The 27,794-nt window shown below is 44.1% G+C and overlaps 1 protein-coding gene across 4 annotated transcripts in view; it reads left to right on the top strand.

The window, feature by feature from the left end:
* Positions 1-27,794, top strand: part of LOC147748348 (uncharacterized) — a 204,929-nt gene that overhangs the window by 51,865 nt on the left and 125,270 nt on the right. The gene's annotated exons all lie outside the window — the stretch shown is intronic.

Below are 27,794 nucleotides of genomic sequence, written 5' to 3'. Positions count from 1 at the left end.
ACATAGAGAACAGTAACCATGGGGAGAGAGGATGGGTGGCGTGAGGGATCATGGGAATGGAGGATGGTGGAATCATAGTGTTTAGGGGTGGAGGGGTCATACAATGGTGGCATACACCATGAGAAATGTTATGATTTTTCCATGCGTTTTTCGTATAGTGCTGTGATCTCTGTTTCATGGCTTCTTGGCGCTCTGGAGGGAGGCAGCTGTCTTGTGGCTGCGAATTAACTCAGTGTAGAGGACTCCAAGAGGGGGTTGGTTGATGCGATCATTCAACAAACTCACAAATCTGTGACCAGTGGGCCTTGCGCTTTGGTAATGATGTCTGTGCCAGTGTCTTCCTCTCCCAGTGCCCAGGGCATTCATGTTATGGGCACAGATGTCACCTGAGACAATTGAAGCTTCAAGCCAATGGAATTTTAAAGGAAGGGGTATGACTATTCACTTTATTTTTTGATGCTTGGGCTATTTAATAATTGAACTGTTTATCTACCATATCCAACCATTTTCGAACAAAAAAGATTGCTGTTAGGTGACAACACCTAAAACTGAATGCAGAAACATATCTTACACACCGGTCCGAGAGTATACTTAGCTCACCATAAAAACATCTGGCACACCAGAAATATAATTGGCACTTTAGAAATATATCTAGCAAACCACAAGCATACCAGGGGCACCCAAAATGTACACAAAACACCAGGAGTATACCCGACATACAAACAAATATCTAGCATGTTCTAAATATGCCTGGCACAGCAGTAATATACCTAGCATGTTTCATATTTGTGCACATTAGAAATACACCTAGCACACATTAAATACACTGCTCATTAGAAGTATGTTTGGCACACCAAAATATGCTGGTACATTATACATTTATTAGGCACATCAGAAAGATACGTGGAACACTAAGGAGCCTATTACAATGTAGGTCATAAGGTCTCTGACCTCAGGTCAGAGGCCCTCAGCCGACACCGTCGGGTTCAAATGCAACCGGCTGATGTTGATTCAGAAGCTCAGAATTGAAACTGGCCGGTAATTTCGTATGGCTTCCAAGTCAGAACCAGCCCATAATCCAAACGGATGGCGGTTTACCCTGTCCGGATTACAATGCACGGTTTCCGGCAGAGTTTCCATGGCGACCTTTCTGACATGGAAACCCTTTCGGAAAAGTGTGTTTGGGGCCCCTTGCAGGGTCCCCTTTCCTTAGCGGCCACCGGTTGGTGGCCGAGGGGGCACATATGGTGCCCCCCGTTAGACACTGCACCCCGTGACAGGCACCTTGAGGTGCCTGCTAAGGGGTGCCAGCATTAACACCACCTCACATTTCTCTATGGGAGCATGTGCTATGGCCGGTTTCATCACAATGAGGTGATCGGGACCTCCGAAGGGAAGTCGGTCCATCCCGTTTCCGAGATGGTATCGGGCAGATGCAAGTCGGCCCAACTTCATAATAGGCCCCAAGGTATATAAGTGGCATATTTAGAAATACCTTTAGCAAACCCCAAACATACCTAGGACACCCAAAATATACACAATACACCAGGAGTATACCTAGTACACTAAAATATGCAAAAATACACAACACACAAGGAATATATCTGCCACAACATCGTTAGTATACCCAGGGCACCAAAAATATACTTTCACATTAGTTATTAACAGTGCACTTCAGCAATATACATGGAACATTAGGCATAATTATGGCATGCCTGGAATACACCTGAACATCTGTAACATGAGTCACGTTAAATATATGTGGCAGCCAACAAATGCCCAAGGCACATCTATAATATACTTGGCGCCCAAGAAATATACATAGCGATACCAAAGGGGATGATGGACAGAGTGCTTGAGCAAATCAAACACTCACCCCCAGTCAACTGATCTGGGTTTAATCCATCATCATTCTTTAGCTCACTCCACCACTACAGTTCAGACATGGACATATGCAAATCAGTCTGACCCTCATGGGAACAGTCCAGCCCGAACTGCCAAGCCATGTCTTCCCTGGACCGGAAACAAGCATCCTGGGACCGGTTTCGGATTCATAATCCTCATCAGCCAGGCTATCTTGAATCTGAATAAATATACATGGCCAATGGAAATCTACCTGACACAGTAAAAAATATACTTTGCACACCAGAAACATACTTGGCACTCCAGAAATACACTAGGCACATTGGAAATGTACCAAACACGCTAGCACTATACCCGACACACTGTTACATATATATCCGACGCCCCAGGAAATAACCCTGGCACACCAAGAATATATATGATACTTTTGAAATATAGCTGGTACACCAGAAGTAAACTATGCACATTGAAAATATACCTGGCAACATGGAAGTAAACATGACTTTACTGGGCACATTACAAATATGCTTGACACACAAAAATATATATTTTGCATGTTAGGAATATATCAGGTACATTATAAAGATACCTGCCAATTTAGAAATCTACACGGAACGTCAAAAATATACCTGGCTCACAAGGAATAATCATAGCACCCTATATAAAATGTCTACCACATTAGAAATATGCCTTGCGTATCATAAATGTACATGGCCCACGAATGCGCAATTGCACCCTCACTTAATAGGACTCGACAGTGGAAGAATGTCCATAATAATTTATTGTCAGAAATATCAAACATAAAAAAGTCACAAAAATGTTCTGGCATAGGAGCTTGTGTGGTGCTGTGCAATTTTTTCAGTGCCTGCGGGCGGGCCTTTTTAATGGTAAGTAATCAGAGCAATGATTTGCGTTGGTTAGTCCCAAATGAGCACCTGCACAATATGTTAGTGATTACAACCATCCATGTCTTTTCTCCATTTCAGTTGACTCACACAGGCATAATAGCTTTCTGTTATTAAACATTCTGCGTCACCAGTCACAATGCCACCATGTACCATGGCATCATCGTCCTCACCGCCAACACATTGCCTTGTCCATTCAGATAAACAGTTTTTTACTTGTTTTCAGTTCATAAAAAATTGAATTCGGAACGAACCTACAGGCATTGACCTAGATGCCTGGTATGTGAATGCTTTAGTCCAACCAGACTTCGGATAAATCACCACAGGTGACAGATCTTTACCGCCGTATTGTGAGTCAGGAGCTATTTATTATAACAAGTCAAAGCGAATTAACAGTTTTAAGTTTAGTCAATGAGAGTTTCAAATATTTTAGCAAGTTAATTTCTCATTTAGGGCCATATGTATGAAGCAAATTCACATTCGCAAAGGCCAAAATTCGCAGAATTTCGTCCTTTGCGAATGCGAATTAGCAAAATGATATGTATGAAGTAAAATCTGGTCCAAAATAAGGAATTGCAAAATTTGCGATTCCTTATTTTGCAATTTCATTTAAGGAATTGCAAATTTTGTGATTCCTTAAATGTAATGTATGAAGCCAAAAAAAAATCCAAAATGCCCTTAAGGAATCGCAAATTACCACCAACTTCTAGTTGGTGGTAAGTTGCGATTTCCTTGAAAAATGCACATTTCAGCATTTTTCAAAGTGCGATGTGACGCACATACATGCCCACATATGCGCCCATGCATATTTCAGGGGTGCAACAGGGTGTCCTTTGGACACCCCTGCACCCTTGAAATTATTCTCAATTTGCGATTTTCAAATTGCAAATCGCAAAATTGAGAATACCTTCCCATTCATTCATATGGGCCTCCTGGCCCATAGGAATGAATGGGAAAGTATTCCTTAATTGCGATTCGCAATTAAGAAATACTAAGTATTCGCAAAAAAAAAGCGAATTTGTACATTAATACCAATTGGCGATTCTGAAATAGCGATTTCTTAAAAATCACGATTTCAGAATTGCAAATTGGTACCTTCATACATATGGCCCTAAGAGATTAGTAGGTATCTTTTATTTTCTTTATTCAATTTAGTTAATAAAATCAAGTACTTTTACGAAAAGCTCATCAAAAAGAATGGTTAGAGCAAATAGGGACCGAAATCCCTATTCTAAAGAACAAGATCGGATTTTAAAGTTACTAGAACTCATGAAGAATTCAAGGTCAAAGGAAAAGAGCGAGATATGGGAGAGTATAAAGCTCAAAATCTAGATAAAGCAGCAGAACTTCCTATGAATAGTAGTTTGTGAAACTCAGCCGAGTCTGAGCAATATGAACAAAAGTTGCAGTAGCAATCTGTAAAAATCAATCATCAAAAGAAAAGTAAGGGATGAACAGAAGCAGCAGTACCCACAGCTGTCAGCAAGGGACAAGGGGGCTTATTTACAAGCCCTGTAAGCCACAGGTTTGTCACTTTTTCCATATTAAAAGTGACGCACCGGTGGGGCAAGGGTCTTCTAAATAAGCCCCTAGGCAAAAAGGGTCTGGGTCTCAGCTTCTCTGCTTCTAAAATGTAAAGTGTAAAGGAACAAGCACCTGTGTAAAAGGCAAAAAATATATTGTAGGTATGGAATCAGGTGTCTTCTTCATATCCAAACCAGTAACAGCACTTGTTTGAGATCAGGCTCAGTTATCCGTTTCTGACAAAATAACATGCTGCCTGCAACGCTTTATCACAAAGTTTGTTACATATTTCTCACATGTGTAGCCTTTTGATTCATAAGCCTCTGTTCCCATAGGAATTAAAGACAGTTTAGCCTTCTAATGTTAAATGTTCCATTGCGTAAACAATGAACTATGCTAAAGAAGGCAAAAATCAACTTGCAAAATCACTGTTTTGTAATGTATTTCATCAACATGAACACGTATTTCTGTTTTAAAATGTACAACTATTCTATTCAAGCATTATGTGAAACATGGTGAGAACATAGGAAATGTTGTTATTACAAATAATATGTTGCTTAGTAAAATAATACATTTGTTAAACCAGAACATTCTACAGTTATGACAAACATTTCTAAGCATGTCATATTACGGTCAAGTTTCTAAATTGCAATGTGCATATTACAGCAATATCAAATTTACTTCTAGATAAAAGAAAACTTGTATTCAAGCATTTCTTTGGTCTGTACTAATAAGTATGGCAGCCATATTTAAAATGCGTGCCATTTTCATCTCATTTTTAAGTTTTACGTTAATCTTTGCACATATAGCTGTTACTTTAAATAATTGTCATCTTAATTAAATTATCTTTTTCAACTGTACCAACCCAGTCTTATGATATTCTATAGAAACAATTTGCATTTCCACCCAGAAAAGACTAATATTCATTAATGCTCACGAGAGAGGACCTAGGAGGACCACAGTGCCCAGGACTATAAACGTACCGGGGAGGTTACTGAAACCTGGAATAGATAAGGGACAGGAGTGTATCTGCCCCATGGGTCTCTTTGCTGGTCATATTAACATCCAATTTGAGTTAATAAAAAATATACATTAATTGCATGAACAAAGAGACAAGATGTAGGTTATGTTATATTATGTATCGAGAATCATAAAGATATCGCAAGACCATCTACCAGCTTTAATCTTTGAGGCTATCTTACAGTGTTTGAACATGTAATGATAGACCCCTCAAACCCTGGGCCTTATGTCGAGTTTGGTGGATGGAATACTGTGTCACAGATGTGGTGGATATCATGTTTGTCGTATAACAAGTGCCTATGCCACTTATGATACGGTGGATGGGATATCCGCCATATTTTAACAGAGCATCCCATCAAAAAATTCTAAATAAGACCCTTTATCCTTAAATCCGCATACAGATCTGGAAAGCACCAAAGTTGAGATGACTACATTGTAGTCGATGAAGAACATTCTGCTGTACAACATCCATGGCACAATACTGTTGGAAGCAAATGTAGATGCATCAAGTATGAAATACAGTTTTCTGTAATAATCATACCACTGATCTTGGAGTTGGTGCTTCCAATACTTGATCTTGCCCTTCAGCAGGCTAAACATTGCAATACCCTTAAACTTTCAAAGGAGACTGTAGTGGGTGTTGTAGAGCCGTGTCTAACAGAACCATACACCACCAAAAATGTCCCACAAATAAAACCCTGCTTTTGGTTTGATAGCAACGGCAGGGATAAAATGTAAAAGATTCTTCTTGAAGCATTAGGAGAGGAATGCAAATAACTGAAATTGATGAACAATAAAAAGCTATAATGAGCTACTCCAGCTTACAAAGAAAGAATGGGAAAAAATCCCAGTGTTGTCCTCTGCATGTTCTGGAGAGTATGAACCTCTTCCCTATGTTGTTGTTCCCTAATACACAACAGTAGATGTTTTATTTTGATTTTCCACAGTAATACTGAGAATCATGAAGGCTACAGGTTACATGGCTTGTGATCCCAGAACGTGGCTCTGAGGTCCAAAGGGCAGTCAAAATATATGCCTCTTTGAGAGAGTGGATCTTGCTGTCTCTAAAGAGGTTTGCAGTCTGACAGTAGTGTAATACGATTTGTAAGTAAAGACACATGCCTTTTTACCTTTCTCCTTCATGGTGAGATGCCTACTTGCTTCCCCTGTATAAAAGGTTTTGCAAACCTATTTTACAGAGGGTCTTTCATTTCCATCTGTGTGTATAATGAGCGAAAAATATATGTGTTCTGGGTATGTGGCTCGGGTTGAGTTTGGAGCTTGTTTGCATGATTTTCTGGATGCAACAGAGAATCCATTTTGGATTCCCTCTCAATCAATCAATCAATCAATCAGTCAATAATCAATATTTGTAAAGTGTTGCTAATCACCCATGAGGGTATCCAGGTGCCAGGTCTCAGTCGAAAAGCTAGCTCTTGAGTCTCTTCCTGAATTCTGTCAGTGAGGGTGATGTCCGGAGGTGGAGGCGAAGGTCGTTTCAGGACTTGGTGGAAGAGGTAGGTGAAGAAATGGCTTCCACTGTGGCTTTGGTGTATGTGCGGTGTATGTGCGAGGGCGAGGGAGGGGGAGTGAAAGTCTCTAGGTGGATAGTGGAAGCTCAGGCGGTGGTTGATGTATGCTTCTCCTAGGTGGCTTTGTAGACGTGTGAATATCTTGAATTGGCATCTTTTCTGACGTGGAGCCAGTGAAAGGTCTTAAGGTGTGGGGTGACGTGGGTCCATTTGGGCAGGCTGGAGATGAGTCTGGCTGCTGAGTTCTGTATCGTTTGGAGTCTCCTTATGAGTTTGGTGGTGGTTCCTACAGACAGTGGTTGCCGTAGTCCATCTGGTTGGTGATTAGGGCTTGAGTGATGGATTTTCTCGTGCCTATGGAAAGCCATTTGAAGATTCTTCTGGGCATGCAGAGAGTGTGGAAGAAGGCAGCGCAGACTGCATTGAGCTGTCGTTTCATGGTGAGTTTGCTGTCCAGGATGATGCTGAGGTTGTGGGCATGGTCTGCTGGTGCGGGGAGGGTCAGAGTTCAGCTGGCTTCAAGGTGTCATTCCAAGGGGAGGAGTTGTTGCCAAAGATCAGCACTTTAGTCTTGCCAGTGTTGCACTTCAGACAGTTGGCCTTCATCCAGTCGGCGACATCCTTCATGCAGTTGTGGAAATTCATCTTCATGGTGGTAGGGTCTGTTGAGAGCAAGAGGATGAGCTGGGTGCCATCGGCATGGGATATGGTGTTGAGATCGTGAGTGTTGACGACGTCAGGTAGAGGTGTGATGTAGGTGTTGAAGAGGGTGGGTCTGAGGCATGAACTTTGAGGGATGTTGTAGATGGTGCTCTTGGGTTCTAAGGCAAAGGGAGGTATGTGGATTCTCTGAGGTTGTCTCATTAGGAACAATGCAATTCATCTGAGGGCGTCTCCCTGGATCTTGATGTGGCGTAGTCTCCTGATGAGTGTTTGGTGGGATACAGTGTTGAATGCTGCAGAGAGGTTGAGGAGGATCAGGGCCACCTATTCTTCCCTGTCGAGGAGGGTGCGGATGTCATCAGTGGCAGCAATCGGGGCAGATTTGGTGCTGTGCTTGGGGTGGAAACCGGATTGGGAGACTTCAAGCAGGTTGTTTATCTCCAGGTGTTCAGTAAGCTGCTGATTGATGGCCTTCTTTAGGACTTTGGTGTAAAGGGGGCAGCGAGATGGGGTGGTAGTTCTAGAGTTCACTGTGGTCGGCTGTGGGTTTCTTGAGGAGGGGTCTGACTTCTTCATGTTTCCATGCATTGAGAAAGGTGGCTGTGGTGATGGATGTGTTGAGGATGGTGACGAGTTGGTGGCTGATATTCTTGCTTCCGAGTTTGAAGAGGCAGTGGGGGTAGGGGCCCGTGAGAGCTCCCGAGAAGATGGAGTTCATGATGGCAACATGTCTAAGCAGGTCAACGCTGTCTCCTACTCCTGCTACAACACCCTCCGCATGCTCCGCAGGATCTACAAGTGGATCCCGACCGAAACAAGAAGAACGGTGACACAGGCCCTCGTCAGCAGCAGACTGGACTACGGCAACGCACTCTATGCAGGAATCCCAGTCAAACACCTACGATGACTACAATGCATCCAAAACGCCTCCGCCTGACTGATCGTCAATGTTCCCCGCCGCAGCCACATCACCCCCACCTGAGAGACCTACTCTGGCTCCCCATCTACAAGAGGATCACCTTCAAGCTCCTCACCCACGCACACAAAGCACTCCACAACGCCGGACCAGCCTACCTGAACAGCAGACTCAGCTTCCACACCCCCATCCGCCAGCTCCGCTCCGCCAGCCTCGCCCTCGCCGTTGTCCCCCGCATCCAACGAACGACCTCCAGCGGCAGATCCTTCTCCTACCTCGCCGCCAAGACCTGGAACACCCTTCCTACCCACATACGGCAGACCCAAGACCTACTCGCCTTCAGAAGACTCCTCAAGATCTGGTTCTTCGAGCAGTAGCAGCACCCCCCCTCCCCTCAGCACCTTAGGACCCTCACGGGTAAGTAGCGCGCTTTACAAGTACTCTGATTGATTGATTTATGGCTGTGATGTTATGTGTGGTGAACTGTTCCCATGCAGTGAGTGGCTAGTCAGGGGTGGTTTTCGTTGGGGGGAGAAGGCTGTGGAGGTTGGGGCTTGAAGTTCCTGTAGATGATGGATATCTTATTGTGGAAATGGTTCGCTAGAGCATCTTTGAGCTCCTGTGAAGGAGGGAACGTATTCTCAGTGGACGCTGGGCAGGAAAACTCTCTGATAATGCTGAAGAGTTATTTGGTGTGGTTGGTGGTTGTTTCTGTGTGGTTTGCTAGGGTGTATTTGTTTGCGTCTTTGAGTCAGTGGTATTTTTGAGGGCTGACTTGAAGGTGGCTTGGTCTGTGGCATCTCTGCTGTGCATCATCTTTTCTCCAGTTCTGGTGTGTACCAGCTGGCTTGCTTGGTGGGTCTGCGGTTCTTGGCTGGTTTGATGGGGGTGACTAGGTTTTTGGCATTGGAGATCCAGGTGGTGAAGGTTTGGACTACTTGCTCTAGGTTAGTTGCGGGTTGGGCTGGGTGGTATTGAAGGCTTCTATTCATTGGTTCTGTGTCACTTAGTTCCACCTGTGAAAGGAGGTGTTGGGGTGCTGGTGACTGTTCACAGTGATCTTGCAATGATGAAGTGGTTGGTTCAGGTGAGTTCTGTGGCATGGCTGTATTTGACTCTGTCACTGGTGGTGAAGATCGAGTGCATCTTGTGTCCTGCTCTGTGTGGGGGTTATTTGACCAGCTGGGTGGGGCCGATGTTGGCAATGCGCTCCAGGAAGTTGGTGGAATTTGTGTCTGTGAGGTCATCCTGCAGGTGGGGGTGCCTCTGTTGGCCGTTCTGTCATTAGGAGTTTGAGGTGTTCCATGATTGGTGTGATGTCATCTTCAGTGGTGGTGCAGCAGATAGTTTCTTTGGGAATGATGGCGATGCCTCCTCCATGTTTCTCGGTGCTGACCCGGTGTGTTATTTTGTAGCCGTTGGGCATTGCAGTGGCGATGTCAGGTGTGGAGGAGGGGTTGAGTCAGTTCTCTGTGTTTAAGATCATGTTGTGGTATGGGTGGAGATGGTGTCCCAGACTTTAGTACCATGTTTGCAGAGAAATGGTGCATTAAGCAGCGATCATCTGAGTGGTTCCAGGGCAGTCGGCGAAGTGAGAGTGGTGCAGGTTTCTGTGAGGGCGGGAGGTCCTAAGTTGCAATGTGAAGAGACCGTGGTGGCAGGTGATCGGCCCTGCCGTTGATCACAGAGATGCGACGCAGCAGTTGTTGTGGCATCCGGGTCAAGGGCTCAGATTTCTGCAGAGGAGTATCTGTGGGTGAACGGAGGGCTAGGGTGCCTGGCACTGGATGCTGTCAAGGTGTAGACGGAGGTGTGTGTATGGCAATACACAATGGAATAAGACTTTGAGCAAGGCTGGCCAGGTCTCTGTTGATCTGAAGGACTGTACTGTTTTATTCCTTTACCTCTACTAGAGCCGTCCTTTCTTCACTTCTACCAGTATCAATGTCTTACTGTAGAGGGTTACAGTGTCCTGTGAGTGGGTGAGTAAACTGCCCCCTTAGTAGTTTGCCTGCAATTTCCCTGATAGAGTATTTTCAGTCCTGGTATATATAAACAACAAGCTCCACCTCTAAGAGGTTTCCTGTGAGCCAAGGTATGACAGGCATACACAGTATTTGTTAAAATACCCCTCACACACCAAAAAGGCCCTTGGTGTCATGCTTCATCATCGGGGTCTTCCCGCCCCGCTGCGGGACGGGGCGTGCTACGACTAGCGAATACGCTGGAGCACTTAGATATTGTAAGCGCTATGTGAGGTGTATTTGAGTGAGTGTAAGTAGGGTCAGGAGTGAATGGAAAAAGTGAGATTAAAAATATACCTGGCCTTATGAAAACAAAAATTCTTTATTGGTCATAGGCTGGTATCGTTTAAATTCGTGCGGCGGAGGAACCAAAAGCTAACAATGAGCCAGTTCTCCTGGTGATGTCAACATGTTTCGAGGGTGCCTGCCTCTTCGTCCGGATGGGGTCAGATCCCCCTGTCACTCACTAAGGTTGCCATCAATATGTGCAATGTGTATATACAAGTGAAAAACGGTACAAAAGGGGGTGGTGATGGACGGAGCATCTGAATCAATCAAACACTCACACCCAGTCAAAAGATCTGGGTTTAATCCATACCCGTTCTTTAGCCCACTCTGCCACCCCAGTTCAGACATGGGTATATGCAAATCAGTCTGACCCTGTGCCTCATGGGAACAGTCCAGCCCGAACTGCCAAGCCATGTCTTTCCTGGACCGGAAACAAGCTTCCGAGGACCGGTTTCTGGCATTCCAGCCGTCTTCAGCCCGGCTTGCTTGAATCCAGTGGCAAAGTGAGCAAGGGACTCACGCCTGAGCATACCCTGCCACACCTATGGCGGCCAAAAGCGGTACAAAAGGGGGTGGTGATGGACGGAGCATCTGAATCAATCAAATACTCACACCCAGTCAAAAGATCTGGGTTTAATCCATCACCGTTCTTTAGCCCACTCTGCCACCCTAGTTCAGACAAGGCTATATGCAAATCAGTCTGACCCTGTGCCTCATGGGAACAGTCCAGCCCGAACTGCCAAGCCATGTCTTCCCGGGACCAGAAACAAGCTTCCGAGGACCGGTTTCTGGCATTCCAGCCGTCTTCAGCCCGGCTTGCTTGAATCCAGTGGCAAAGTGAGCAAGGGACTCACGTCTGAGCATACCCTGCCACACCTATGGCGGCCAAAAGCGGTACAAAAGGGGGTGGTGATGGACGGAGCATCTGAATTAAACCCAGATCTTTTGACTGGGTGTGAGTGTTTGATTGACTCAGATGCTCCGTCCATCACCACCCCCTTTTGTTATACAAGTGAAAAATACCTATGTGGTATGGGATTAAATTATAGTTACAGCCCTATCAGTATTTCTGAATCGTGAGCTGGAATAAGTAGGAGTCAATGCCCCATGAGCCGATCTGGAAGAGGGGTAAATGTAACTTCCATTACTTGTTGAGAAGTCCTCGCATCCTCCCTCGTCCGCGGCTTCCGTGACAGGTTTGCAGAGAGATCGGGCATTGAGCAGGAGGCATTGGAGTGGTTCTGGGGCAGTCCCAGTTGGCGAAGTGGGAGTGGGATTAGTTTCTCTGACGGTTGGAGGTCCTGAGCTGTAGGTGAAGAGACAGCAGTCGCAGGTGAACGGTCCTGCCATTGATCTAGGAGATGCAAGGCAGCAGTTGTTTTGGTATCCAGAGTCAAGAGGTCTGACTTCTTCAGAGTAGTATTCGTGGGTGACTGAAGGGTCTGGGTTCCTGGCACTGGGCCCTGTCCAGGGGCGGATGGAGTTGTGTGTATGGTAACACAAAATGGAGTAAGGCTTTGAGCAAAGCTGGCCAGGTCTCTGTTGACCTGGAGGACTGCACTTTTGCCTCCCTTTACCTCTACCAGTGCCTTTCCTTTCTTCGCTTCTATCAGTACTATTGCCTTACTGTAGAGGGTTACAGTGTCCTGTGAGTGGGTAAGTAAACTGTCCCCTTTGTAGTTTGCCTGAAATTTCCCTGATAAGAGTATTTTCAGTTCTGCCCCTCTTGCTTCCTGACAGAGGATTTAGAATATGGTCTTGAATCTGATCAAATCTAGATCTTCATCTGAACTGATTGCAGCCAGCTCAGAAAGGGTTTGTCCTGTTCAAAACTTGAACAAGTCTACTGATTATGCAGGGGCCATTCCACCTTTAATTGAAGTAGCCGTATAAAACATTGCATATAACTGATTGCTCAGCTCTGTGCATAAGAAATGGTCTGACCAGTCTGAAACCCAGCATCCACGTAGGTAGCATTTTATCGAGGCGCAGCTGTGACAGAGAAGGCAAGTGTCCAGGGTAGCTCACTAGCCCCCAATCGCCAGTCCTATCAGGACAGCTCACCAGAGTTCTATGGTGACATCAAGAATCATTTAACAGAGCTCTACTCAAAGGCCACACTGGACAATAAAAGTCCTCCCCCCCTTTAAGCAGCAAAGGAAGCTACACAGATGAACATAAAAAACCCACTTCCATCCAAGAAGAGGAATTTTAGAGCAGAACTAGAACTGCACCACTGACGTGACAGTCATAAAGAAAGCTTATCACAGGCCTGATAAACCATGAATGTGAAAGAGAAAGCAAAGGAAAAGTGACTGGACAGACTGATGACTGGGTTCCGGAACGTAGAAGGAAGTAGGATGTGATTATACCCCTCCCCTGTCACTTTATAGGGGAGAACCAGGCTGATAGAAAAAATCCGTGGTCCCTGCCTCAAGAACCCTCCTAGACTACATATAAAGCACTGCATGTGTGCAAATCTAGAAGAATGAAGGAGGCCAGAAACAGAATACAGGGCCCCATTAACAAATTGGTGAATACGTAACGATCATATGCAAATGGAAAATACCATAGAAAAAGCAAATACCCCAGAGATGTTGGGGATTGTGTACACACTCCTGAAAAGAAAAACATTGAAAAGACTCAAACGAACCCCATAAAGATGTCTGAAATCTGAAAGGATCAAACACCAGGGGAGAGTACTCTTGAGGAACTCTCCTGGCCCATTGACTGAGGACCACCAATCAAAATAAATAGAGAAGCTTGGAATCAGACCAAAAATCGAAGCAAGTACACTGTGACACCTTGGGGCAGATTTACTATTTTTTCATGTAGCGCACTGCAGCAGCCTCAAATGCCACGTTTTGCTATGTGAAAAGGAGAGAGGAGAGTGCCCTATTGACTAAAATAAGGCATACACCTCCCCTCTCACTAGAGCCGGTGCTGAAATCAGCTGCCGTGCCTCAAAGGGACACCTTTGCACCATGGTGCAAGGGTGTCACTGTGAGTCTAGCATAGGTTTTGTACTGTATGGAGCCCTTCCAGAACAAAATTCTATGCACAGACACAATTTAACCATTTTCCCACTTTGAATGTGTGCTGTACAGTGTAGCACACATGCAAAGTCAGAAAAGGAAGGAGAAATAAAAGCATTTTTTCTTTCTTGAGCTTTCATTTCTCCTTCCTTGCGCCTGCTTGAAAATGCTGCAGTTTTGTCACCCTAAATCTATAGGTGAGTAGGATTTGCTTCTTATAGTTACCCTCACTTTTTGCTGATGTTTCACTGTTTTCGACTTAGACTGGATGGGATCCTGCTATCCAGGACCCCAGCCTAGCTGATTTCTCCTCTAAATTGTTTGCATGTACTTTAGGTACACTCCATATTGGATTCTGGGGTACCCTATAAGTCCCTAGTATATGGTATACTATGGACCCGGGCATAGGTACCCCAGAGGCGTCCCAGGGTCTGCAGCATGTATTGTGCCACCCCTGAGAGACCACTCAAACTGACACCACAGGTCTGCTACTGCAGCCTGTGTAAGGTGGTGCATGCATCCCTTACTTAGATATAGGTTCACTATATCTACCTTATATCACTGCACATATAAACCTATTAGACACCCCTATGGCAGGCCTTATCAATCCTGAAGGCAGGGCGCTGGGTTTTATGTGAGAGGGAGCCCGTGCGTGAGAAGAGCCCCTCTGCCGCCTTCGTAACCTATTCTCCAGGGCTGTTTGTGATGCAGCCAACCATATACTTTTAAGCGCATTATAACCTTCCGGTAAATGCTAACTTTAAAACGGCTGCTTTGAAACATGTCTTGTTTGGTGTCAAACACCTTGGAATCATACCTCCCCACCAGTAACTGGCGGGGGTAGGTATGATTCCACCCTCCTAAAAGGACATATGTGCCACACCGGTACACCCGGTACCAGCTTTCTTGACCTGAGCATCACAAAATGGATGCTGCCAGCCACAGACATGAGTCTGCCCTCCTGCTGCTAAGACAAGCTTGAGCAGGGGAAGGCTTGACAATAAGCTTCCTGTTACAGGGAGGTGTAACCACCTCCCAGACAGGCTTTAGTATATTGGGGCTGGGTGGGTGCACTCTGAGAGTGCTTTGATGTCTGCACTGGGGGCACATTTGGTGTCCCTGTGCATAGTCCGGTTCAAACTGGTTGCAGGAGCCATTGGCTCCTGCTCTGGCGTGAAACTGGACAAAGGACATGGGTGTAGCCACCCCTCTGTTCTGACCCTCTGATAGGTGGGTCCCCAGAGTTTGTCTCACCCCTTCCTTGGGTATAAAGTAGGAACCCCTGACTACAGGACTTTAAATTTTGCTTGGACTAAACTCTACTACAGAAACAAAGTACTTCGATGATCTGCACGATGCTGGACGACTGAAGAATCTCCCTTGGAGTAAAGGAGTTACTCCCCTGCAAAGCAGGCACCTAAACGCATCTGACCGGTTTGCATCTCCCAAGCTCTTGAGGACTCTGAAGATTTCTGCAAGACAGAAGGTGGATTCCCGAGGTCTCTGAGGTTGATCTGCGCTCTCTGCAATTCTGAGGTCCTTATCCCTCGTGGGGACTGTGGAACACAAACCCTTGTGCACCGTGTACTTTTGCAGCAGCATATGCTTTTCGGCAATCACTGAGGCTGTGCTTTGTATTCCTGACCCCGAGCAGTGTTTCCACCGAAGATTTCCGGTCTACACTCCAAAAGTGTTCCATGGGCTGGTATTTTGTGATTCATCTCGAGGTCCCTTCGCAATCCCTGGTCCGTTGGCGTGTGGGTGCCTGTGAAGGTAACTTTAACTTTCTGTGGTTTTTACCGATTGTCCAGACCTGCCCTGAATTTCCATTGCTTGGAGAGTCCCCAGGACCTTGCTGGTCCTCACCGGAGCTGATTTCCTCTGACTGCATGGGTTGCAGTTGCCAAGGTTTGTTGGTGTTCCATCCGGACACTGTCCACCCAGCACTCGAAATCCGTCATGGGATAGCTCACCTCCAGACTTTGGTTGTCTCCAACATCTCATGGTCCCCGTGGCTGCAGAGTCAAGCATCGTGTCAACTCACCAGAGGCACTCGACATCAGTAGGCATTCGTCTACCGAGCCCCTGGTCACCCTGAAGTGACCCAGACTCTGTCCCCTCTGCTTTCAGGTTCTTCTCACCTCGAATCCAGGCTTGGATTCCACCGGACACTTTTCATCTTCCCGGCAGCAGCACTTTTCAGCATCACGCCATTGAAAATCAGAAAGATTCCCAACATCACTTGACACCTATCCACCAGGCTTCCCTGGGTTAGGTTATATGAGTACTCCGGTACTCACATGGATGCTGGCCTTAGAAACTTCTATGTTTGAAAGGGTTTGCTCAAAGTCCTCACCGAAGTGTTGTTAATCTTTAAAATTCCAACTGCGACTTTCCCATAGATCTGTACGAGGCTCACGCTTGTGTTCTCACACTGCACCCGTCCTCCGTGGATCCCCTGTGTCACTACCTTGGGTGGTTCCTTGGGGTCCCAGCGATTCTACGTTCTCTAGGCACTGTGTCTAGTCAAGTTGGGGTTGTTATACCACTTTTTAGGGCTCACAAGCGAAGCGAGCGAAAAGCCCTTTTACTAGGGTTTCAAAAATGGACCTTGAAATTCCACACAGTTCGTGCATGTACATTTCAAGCTCCATTTTGATTGGTCTTTGCATGCGTTCTGACGTCTTCCTGCTGACGTCTTCCTGCAAAGCCACAGGCTGCGGGGCGCTCTACTGCAAACGAAGACAATTCCAGAAAGAAGAGCAATGAAAACAAAAGGCTGTTACAGAAAACATGCACGGATCGTGCAAGAATAGAAACCAAACACAGTTTAAGACTAACAGTACAGAAACAAACACCGTCCCTGCAAAATAAACTTTTAATTTCCAAGCGACATAGCACTTTAAATAGTTCCCTAAATGAAATGGAACATGGCGAGAAAGGCGTGCCTGTTGGCTAATCGTGACAAAAAGCTAAAAGGGAGTGTAAAGTCTCTGTGCTCGTGGGCCATACACCAAACACCTGGGAGAGAAGACCCCCGGGGGGCAGCAGCGACCTTCCCCTGGCTCATTTCCCTTCCCTAAACGGATGGTCATTAACACATGGATGCTAATGAATCCTTTTCAGTGATGCTTTGGTACCATGGTTACAGATTCAGGGCGCTGTCAATTAAGGCGCCTGCATTGCACAACCGCTGCAACAACAAAATGCGAAGCTCTCCTTTACCCCTGCCGTGTTTTATTGCTGATATAGTACATAGTATTAGTATCTTCGGTTCAAGAGAAATACACAAATGATCAAAGGATAGTATTAAATGAAAAAGTGACTGTAAGAGCAGAATAGATATAGCACGAACTGCACTGCATCTTGGTGCTTTAATAACAGCAACGCGTGTGACATTAGTACAAACTACAAACCCGTTGGGCTGTGATCGGCTGGCGCCCAGAGCGTTTCGACCCCCTAAACTGGTTTACTGGTACTAACCACATGCTGCGCGGGCCACCGCGCGAAGGGAGGGGGGGAGCCAATGATCTAACAGGGAGAGCTGAGCCAGGGATCTGGCTCGGTCTTAAAGTCTGTGCACAAGCCGAGCCCTGAAAATATTTCCTATGTAAATCATACGACAATCATCACTAAGACATGATAAAGTCTCTTCAAAGATAAACAAAGTGCGTTTATTCAAATCGGAGAAGCTTTGACATTAAGAGGGTACATTATAGCAGTGCACTGAGAAGACGGTAATAAAAAGTGATAGTTTTGTTCAACTGGTGTTCTGAACTCACATATTTGAAAGTGATCTCATATGGGACAATGAGAATGTATTTCCACCCAAATTAGCTTTTTTTGTAACAAGAGGACAATAAAAGACTGTGGAAAAAATTAACTTTGTAACCTGTACCATGCAGTTTACATGCAGCGTTTTGATGACAGTTCACAGGCCACTGTGCTATATTAGGATTCCAACTTATGACCTGCAAATAACAAAAGGATCTCTGTGACAAAAGCAGTAACCCACTGAGCTAGCCACATAGAATACAGTTCTGTGATCTCCATGGTATACATTTTTTGCAGCAGGCGTATTAACCCTCGGTGCTAGTTTAGTATGAGTCAAAAATGTATTAAACAAACTCCAATCTCTCTCCAGCAGAAACATTAATTCTCAGAGTTATCTTGACACTTTTATTGTTGACTGAAAACTGCTGGACACTCAAGGAGCTCTGCTTCTGTTGCTTTCAAATCTATAAATGATCTCTAAACACAGCGCCACCCAAGATCAGCGCCAGGTGCAGCTGCACCGATCACACCGCCTTAAAGCCGGCATGCGACTGGATATCAGAATCAGGTAACCATGGGAAGCAATGGTGCATACTGCCTTATCACATTCCACATGGCCAAGAGAGATGTGTTTTTTTGTAAAATTAAACTAATAATGAGATAGGCAGACCAATTGATTTTTTGACACATATTACTATAAAAACAATGTCATCTATTTTATTATTAATGTATAATGAATAACATTTTGATTAGCCCTACAAATACTGAAACAGAGGTACCCCGCCACGCAATGCCGAGATCTTCTTTTCTTTGAGAGAGCTTTTCACGAGCGCCAGTTACAATGTGCTTTTTCCCTATGTCCTTCACTTTACCTTGCCTTATATCAGTCTTGCCCCTTGCCACTTTACATCTACTGGTGCAAATTAAGCCTAACCCAGGCAGCACTGCACTGTTGTAAATAACACCTACTGTTTTATATAAACCACAAAAGTATTCTCAAGATGTGCTTCAGCGGGTATACTGGGGAACATCTGACTGGCTCTAACATGGCCAATATTGTCTTAAATTCTGATCACGTCATCCATTGTTTATTGTAATAATAAGTACATCACGAGATCAACATTCAACAAAGAGACAGAATAACAGTATTGCATACAACAGCACAAATATTGCTTTTTAAGTGTTCGCCTTGAGCGTAATTTAGAAAAATTATGTCACAACAGACCTAATTTCCCTTCCACCTAGAAATATGTATATATAGTACTCTGCATTTATTAATAGTTCAATTTAAAACGGGGAGCACTTCTACAACCCCCCCACACAGAACCCCACAACCACACAACCCCCCACACACAACCCCACAACCCCCCACACACGACCCCACAACCCCCAACACACACAACCCCACACACACAACCCCCCCACACACACAACCACAACTCACACACACACAACGCCACACACACAACCCCCCACACACACAACCACAACCCCACACACACACAACCCCACACCACACAACCCCCCACACACAACCACAACCCCCAACACACAACCCCACACACACACACAACCCCCACACGACCCCCCAAACACACACACAAACACACAATGACACACGCGCAACCCCCCACACACAACCCCACACACACACATAACCCTACACACACAAAACCACAAACACACAACCACACACAACCCCACACATACACAACCACACACACATACCCACACACACAACCACACACACATACCCACACCCACACACCCACAACCACACACACACAACCACACACACACACAACCCCACATACACAACCCCACGCACACACAACCACACACACACAACCCCACACACACCCACACAACCCCCACACACATACCCACCCACACACACATACCTACAAACACACACCCACAGCCACACACACACAACCACACACACACAACCCCCCACACACAACCACATACACACACACCCCCACACACAACCACACACCACACAACTCCCCCTACACACAACCCCCCCCCCCCCACACACACACACACAACCCCACACCACACAAACCCCCCACACACAACCACAACTCCCACACACAACCCCACACACAACCCCCACACCCCCACACAAACAACCCACACAAACACACAACCACACATACGCACGCAAACCCCAACAAACACACAACCCCACACACACCCAACCCCACACACATACCACACACAACCCCCCCACACACAACCACACACACATACCCATGCCCACACACCCAAACACACACCCACACACACACAAACACACACAACCCCCACACACACAACCCCCCACACACACAACCCCCCCCACACAACCCCCCCACACACACACCCACACACACAACCACACACACACACAACTACACACACACACACAACCACACACCAGGATAGCAAAACATAGCACAGCAAAACAAAACATAGCATAGCATAGCAAAACATAGAATAGCATAACAAAACACAACAAAACATAGCATAACAAAACACAACAAAACATAGCATAACAAAACACAACAAAACATAGCATAGCATGACAAAACATAGCATAACAAATCGAAGCATATCATAGCATAACAAAACACAACAAAACATAGCATAGTATCACAAAACAAAGCATTGCATATCAAAACATAGCGAAGTATAACAAAACATAGCATAGCATAACAAAACACAACAAAGCTTAGCATAGCATAACAAAACATAGCATAGCATAACAAAACACAACAAAACATAGCATAAAAAAACATAGCATAACATAACAAAGCATAGCATATCGCAACAAAACAGAGCATAGTATAGCACAACAAAACATAGCACAACCCAACATAGCATAGCACAACATAGCATAGCAAAACATAGTATAGCATAACAAAACATAGCATAGCATAACAAAACACAACAAAACATAGCATAACAAAACAAAACCTGACATAACACAACAAAGCATAGCATGGCATATCATAACAAAACACAACAAAACATAGCATAGCATAACAAAATATAACAAAACACAACAAAACATAGCATAACAAAACATAGCATAGCAAAACAAAACATGGCATAGCATAACAAAGTACAGCATAACAAAACAAAACATAGCATAACATAATACACAGTATAGCATACCAAAATACAACAAAACATAGCATAACAAAATAAAACATAGCATAGCATAGCGTAACAAAACATTGCATAGCATAATAAAACAAAACATAGCATAACAAAATATAGCATAGTATAACAAAACATAGCATAACATAGCAAAACACAACACAACATAGCATAGCATAACAAAACACAAAAAACACATCCTAGCATAGCATAACAACACATAGCATAGCATAACAAAACACAACTAAGCATAGCATAACAAAACACAACAAACAGAACAGCATAACAAAGCATAGCACAGCATAACAAAACATAGCATTGCATAGCAAAACACAACAAAGCTTAGCATAGCATAGCATAACAAAACATAGCATAGCATAACAAAACATAGCATAGCATAACAAAACACAACAAAACATAGCATAACATAACAAAACAAAGCATAGCGTAACAAAACACAATAAAACATAGCACAACAAAACATAGCAACACACAACAAAACATAGCATAGCATAACAAAATACAACAAAACATAGCATAGCATAACTCTCTCACTAACTGACTCTCACACTCTCACTCACTCACTGTCACTAACAGACTCTCACTGACCGACTCGCCCATTCTCTCTCACTCACTGACTGACTCTCCCACTCACTGACTCACTCACTCACTGTCCAGACTCTCACTGACCGACTCACCCACTCTCTCTCACTCACTAACTGACTCTCCCACTCACTGACTGACTCTCCCACTCATTCTCACTCACTGACTCACTCACTCACTCTCAACACATATTGCATTACAAATACAATAGGTGTCACATTTCCGAAAGTTTAAGCTATTGGCATTTTAAATGACAATGCTATTAATGTATCTATTTTCAAAACCAACACATAAATAAAAAAAATTGTCATTTACAATGGCAATAGCTCAAACTTTCCTAATGCGAGACCTATTGCTTTGCAAATGCTTGTTTGGTATATGGTTTGGTCTCCCCCTGGAGCCCACGGTGTATTGTGCTATTTAAGGTTGTTCTAGTGATTTAATATTGTGTGCTTTGTTCCCTAATCTCATAAAGATGTTAGTAGGGAGTGTTTAGTAATAAATACACATATTTTATATATTCCTTGTGTGGTTCTCCTTTCATTTGGTCATTCAGGAGGTCTGATAAAACAAGCAGAACAGATAGTGGCTGGGTAACTCTTGCGCAACTACAACTAAATTAATATTCTCCTTATACGAAGGCTCAAGGGAACAGGGGAAAGCGGCCACTTGCGTCCCCAAAGGAGTCCTCTGAAAACAGAGAATTCAGTAACAAAAGGTAAGTTGTCCCCGAGCACATATATGCCAATTCTTATATTATTCCAAGAGAAAAGATGACCACAATCAAATGAATGTCCTTTCAAAGTTCATCAGATCAAATTCCTTTAATTTCCATTTCTTTTCTCTTCAAACATCAAATCTCTTCACAGTCTTCATCTAGTTCAAACAGAAGGTAGCCAACACGTGTTTCGTCAGAGGGTACAGTCACCCAAATGACTTCTTCAGGGCAAAAAGATCAATCCAAACAACAAATAGTAAAGACCAATTCCAGAAGGCAAATGTTCCTCAATAATAAAGTGGAACTCATTCCATTATGTATATCTGAGTTCTTCATATATGGTAATATGTAGTTCAGATCAAGGAGAGTACTCCACACGTCTTCACAAGGGGTTCCGTTGCAATGTACCCACTATAATTAGTGGTCAGCATATACCAGGCCAGTTTCTCTCAAAACCCAATCTACTTTATTTATTAAATTGGGTTTAGCGTGAAAAACCTTGGTGGTTGCATGGGATCACCCACGCACCACCATTGGTACGCGCCCAAGGCACAAAGGAATGCAAAGCGCATTACTTTTCCATTATTTCCAGCGCTAAACACATTTAGTGATGGAAAGTAAACTGTGAAAAAAAGATTTTACGCTGATTTGCATCACTTTTGTGACACAAACACAGCACAATATTAGTAAATCTCCCCCAAGTCAGGCCCACAGTGACAATAGAGAGTGAACCCTAAGCCTTAACTGTAAGGAGAGAAGAGACTCACAGATGCAGGGTCTGTGTAAGGAAGCAAAATATTATACAGTCGTCGTACTACCCAGAAAGAACAATGAAGAAGGAAGCATCTGTATCTGATACAGGACAAAAAAAGCAGAGGACCGGGACAGACCCAAAAGTCAGATCATCACACAGTTCTGCAAGAAGCATAGATCATCACACAGCTCTGAAACCAGAACAGCTGTCTTCGGGCCACACGACATGAGAAGGTTACCACATAAAAGGGCAATGACCTTCAAGAGAGATTCAAGGGTAACTGAGACATCGAAGGCAGTAAAGCCCCCAAACGAAGGGCAAACAAAACAATGGGAAGAAAACAGGAACATGGAACAAGCCCACCGTGGGCCAGCCAGCTCAGATAGCAGAACCCATGAAGTCACCCTAAAGGATCCACCCCAAATCCAGGGGAGGGGGGGGGGGCTCCAAAGGGGGACCCCTGAGTGCAGTACCCTTGCAGCTCCTGAGTAAGTCCGAAAGGGGCACCCTCCATGTACTTTGCGGGTGGAAGGCTTCAAGTTTTGTTACGCCACTGTGAAAGGCGGCTCTGCATGGCATAGTAAATCTCACCAAAGGACTTGTGTTGCAACGCAATCTGGCCCCTAATCCCAGAGTTTTGTAACCAAGTGAGCATGCACACTGCACAAATCTCCTAAATAATTCGCCATTCAGCCGAGGTGTTTTATTTGACTAACATAAAGGTGCTTACAACCATTCAGAAGTAAAACCTCTGTGGGCTTACATTTTTTTTATTGAGGCACGACAGGAACAATTTTCATTGCAAACAGTCCAGCAATACACAATTTCAATATATCACATCCCTGGAGATAGCTCGCATTCTAAATCTACGCAACACATCAACCCCTTCTAAGAGAGCAAGGGGATATGAAGAAATCAGTGATTCTCGAACTCAGCTATTTCAAACAATAGATGCCAGTTTATGCCATGGGCTTATCACCTTTCCTATCACCCCATATTAGATATCTCTAGTTCAGCCAACACTTGTTTGACTCTGGTCTGGTCCGTGAGCTCGTGAGTTTACGCTACATTAAGTGGCGTGTATGTTCGTAATTGAAGGTGGCGCAGGTAACAAATAGGTTCGCTCAAAAGTATACATGCAATTAATGCGTCAGATCAGTCATTCAGGAGGAGTGTAAAATGAAGGTGGTTTACAAAGAAAGTATCCAACAGTGGTGTTGTTCTCTGTGCTCTTGCAAGCGCTTCCATACAGAAGGGGCTCATAAGAGAAACGACTTACTTCTGATTACATCACCACGCAGTAATCACTCCAATAGGTGCTAGAATCCATTACTACTGCGACAGATACCGTTTTGACTGTTTCATTGCATTGTTATATTTCCAAAAGATTCCATTGCTCTTTCTGTCTTCACACTACACACGTGGGGCCTTGCTGCTATCTAGTGGTCAAATATGAGTACTATAGCACAATACACTCTTGCTTTATTTTTTAACAGAAACATTTGGAAGACAACTCGAGTGTACACGACTAAAGCAAATAAATACCAGTTAAACCAGCCTACTCATGTTCACTAGAATTAGACAGAACCCAAAGATATCTCTGCTAAAGCGGATGTAAGTCACTCACAAGTGTAAGCTGCTTTTGTGTCTTAAGACAAGTTAGCACTATTATTGGACCTTTTTCCTACTGCTTTCCTCAGTCCCTTTGCCTACTTTTATTGCACACAGTTTCGAACCACCCTTCCGCTTCTATTTTGTCCTCTTTGACATACTTTCTACTTAACCTTTCTGGGGCTGATTTACCAGCCCCATGCGCCTCTTTTACGCTGTCGTTGCGTCCCTTTTGAGACGCAGCGGCGGCGCAAAGCCAGCGCCATGCTGCGGGGTATTCTGGGGCAGATTTACAAGCCCCTTGGGTCTCTTTTACACAACCGTTGTGTCACTTTTGTGACGCAGCGACATCGCAAAGCCACCGCCATGCTGCAGGGTATTTACAACGTGACGCATCCCCTAATGACATCAGAACATTCCATACAATGCTAGAATGGAACTTAAGCACACATACAATTCTGATAATAGAGAATAGCAATAGGAATACCACACATCTCCCTCCTATAATAACTATATACAGATTCCTACATTTTCAAAACATTATACCTAATTCTTTAGATATGATGGACGTTTTGAAGTCCTAAAGGAATGACGAAGATAATTGTGCTCATCTCTGTTATTATAAGAATGTTCACCTTGGCTACCACTGGTAGAAGCACATTCACTCTCCCCAGAGTGAGCATCCTTTTTTTTCCAGAACCATCACCACAACCATCATTTCCATTTGATTTAAATCTTACAATGACCACTCTATTAAGATTCCATATCCTGTGATCCTGAGTTTTCACAGCATTATTGAAAGCCTTTATGACTAACATTGGTTTGAGATATTTGGAGTTCCCACCACTAAATAAACAAGGTCACCTAATAGCTACCCAATCTCCCACCTTAACAACCATTCTTTTCACAGATTTTTTTGCATCAAAATTCCTTTTCCTTTGCTAAGCCTTATGTTCCTCTATATCATTCAAATCTTGACCATCCACATTTTCAACTCTTCCTTTAATTCTACAATAATCATTAACCCAAAATGTTCCAAACAAGTATTTGCAAACCTTCCCCGAAAAAGAAAGAAAGGAGATTTTCCCGTTGTAGAATGAGGGGTTAATCTATACTCTTTGACTTTTTTATGTACTTCACACTTCCAGTCTAGATGCATAGATTTTGCAAGAGTAATAGTTTCCTTTAACACTGTGTTATACCTCTCAGTCATTCCATTACCCTCAGGATGATATAACGGACAAGTTTTATGCACAATATTATTTTTCATCAGAAAATCCTCAATTTCTTTGGATATCAGCTGCACGCCATTGTCTGACAGAATAGATCTTGGATTACCCTCTCTCGGAAATAATTCTCTCAAACACCTTATCACACTTTGTGTCTCCACACTGGATAAAAATAAAACCGTAGGTCACCTAGAAAACATGTCCATGATGACCAAAAGAAAGGTTTGGGAACAAATAAAACCGTAGGTCACCTAGAAAACATGTCCATGATGACCAAAAGAAAGGTTTGGGAACGACCACTATGAATGGGTCCTAAAATGTCCAATGCAATGTCTTCCCATGGACACGTAGGACCTCTTCTTACTACCATGGGTTGAGTTCTATGAAATTTGTATTGATCACATAATCCACAAGGAACACATTCCCGAATCTCTCTCTCTATGAACTTGTCCATACCGGGCCACCAATACGTGCACCGTAACCTCTCTTTAGTTTTAGTAATACCGGAATGTGAAATATGAGCCATGTCCAGCAACTCCTTCCTAAGACTGGCCGGGGGAACTAATCTCGTGCCTCAAAACTGTATACCTCTATTGACCGACAATTCATGCCTCACGTACCAATACGGACTTGTAGACAAAGTCACTGCCTTAGCACTGACCCAGTTACCACTTAATAAAGACAAAACTTCACTCAACGTTTCATCTGAACCAACTTCATTAACACATCTCTCTTCAGTTATACTTGCCAAATCCAAAGCACAAACCCATTCCTCTTCAAACTCATTGTAAACACCCTCAAACTCTTCATCTACGTCTGAATCTTCAACACCGACCTTGTGGTTCTGAAAATTATGGACCCTGCTATAATGTGGTACCGAAGCCCAACACTCGTGTCACAAAATATCATCATACCATGACGATTTTGGTATTGGCAGACCGGTAATGATCAGGACATTATGCCTGTGCATTTGCGTCACGATTGAGTGACGAAAACACCCTTAAATAGTAGTTTCTGTATTGAACCCTCGGGTTCCATTTTGTGAGCGGCATCCATCTTGTGGTTGCCCTTACATAGTCAATTGATCCAGGCCGAATTTGATCTGAAAGGACACGTCCACCTTTCCTGACTCCTCTCTGACCTGGGCGAGCTGCCTCCACTGCCTCCAGCCAAACCTGTTTGGGCAGTCCCCAAACCCACTGGCCGAGCGAGATTAGCATCAAGGCACAACATGTCATAAACCATTCACTGCATACAAACCACGCTTTATCATACACACACCTGTCTCCGTTTCTTCTTTATGGCCAGTTTTACAAGGAGGAGGTGCCCGATTTTATTGGGGTTTCATCGATATCTGATGGAAGTTCTGGGCCTGGCTGGGCAATCTATCACCAACTGGACATACGAAACTGTAGGCTGGCCATCATGACTTTTGCTTTTTCATTGTTGTGAAAATATGTATATGACCGTACTGTAAACCAAAGAATTTTTGCCTGAAGTGTAATATTGTGTATAAAAGGAGAAGGCTGGTTCTGTAAAAACGAACAGTCTCCTGAGAATATACACACCGTGCTGTTGTACTTCTAGGACGCTTGTTACTTGGTTGCAGCCAATAAAACTCGATCCTTGACATCACCTAGAAGACTCTGTGTTTCTGTGGTCCAGAACAGGAAGAACTCAAGAGGTCTCTGGGTGTTCCCCCTGGCACCACCGGGTTCCTAAAAACCCGGTACTTCAACCTCAGGAACAAGGCGAGAAAGAACAGCCGCTATTTTATTCTCCACCCCAGGAATATATCTAATGCGAAAAGAATATTCTTGCAGCCTCATTATCCATTTGGTAATTTGGCCAGAAATCAAATCCAGGCCCTTTTTCTCAAAGATTTCCACCAAGGGTTTGTGGTCAGTCCTAACATCAAATTCTGTTCCCCATATAAACTTTTTCAACTTCCTCACAGCCCAAAAAACTACTAAAGACTCTCCTTCTTCAACTGAATATCTAGTCTCAGGATCCCTGAGACTTTGAGACAAAAACATTATGGTTTTAGTACCAGATGGACCGCATTGCTGCAATACAGCACCTAAACCCCTCTCACTAGCATCCGTCGTGAGAATAGCTTTGAGAGAGGTATCAAAACTTTGTAAGGATGGAGCATTTTTTAAACATTTCTTGACACCAGCAAATTCTG

The sequence above is a fragment of the Lissotriton vulgaris genome, chromosome 1_1 (genome assembly GCF_964263255.1).
Source record: "Lissotriton vulgaris chromosome 1_1, aLisVul1.2, whole genome shotgun sequence".
Classification (NCBI taxonomy): Eukaryota; Metazoa; Chordata; class Amphibia; order Caudata; family Salamandridae; genus Lissotriton; species Lissotriton vulgaris.
The sequence above is the reverse complement of the archived record's forward strand: the minus strand, read 5'-3'. Positions and strand labels throughout refer to the sequence as shown.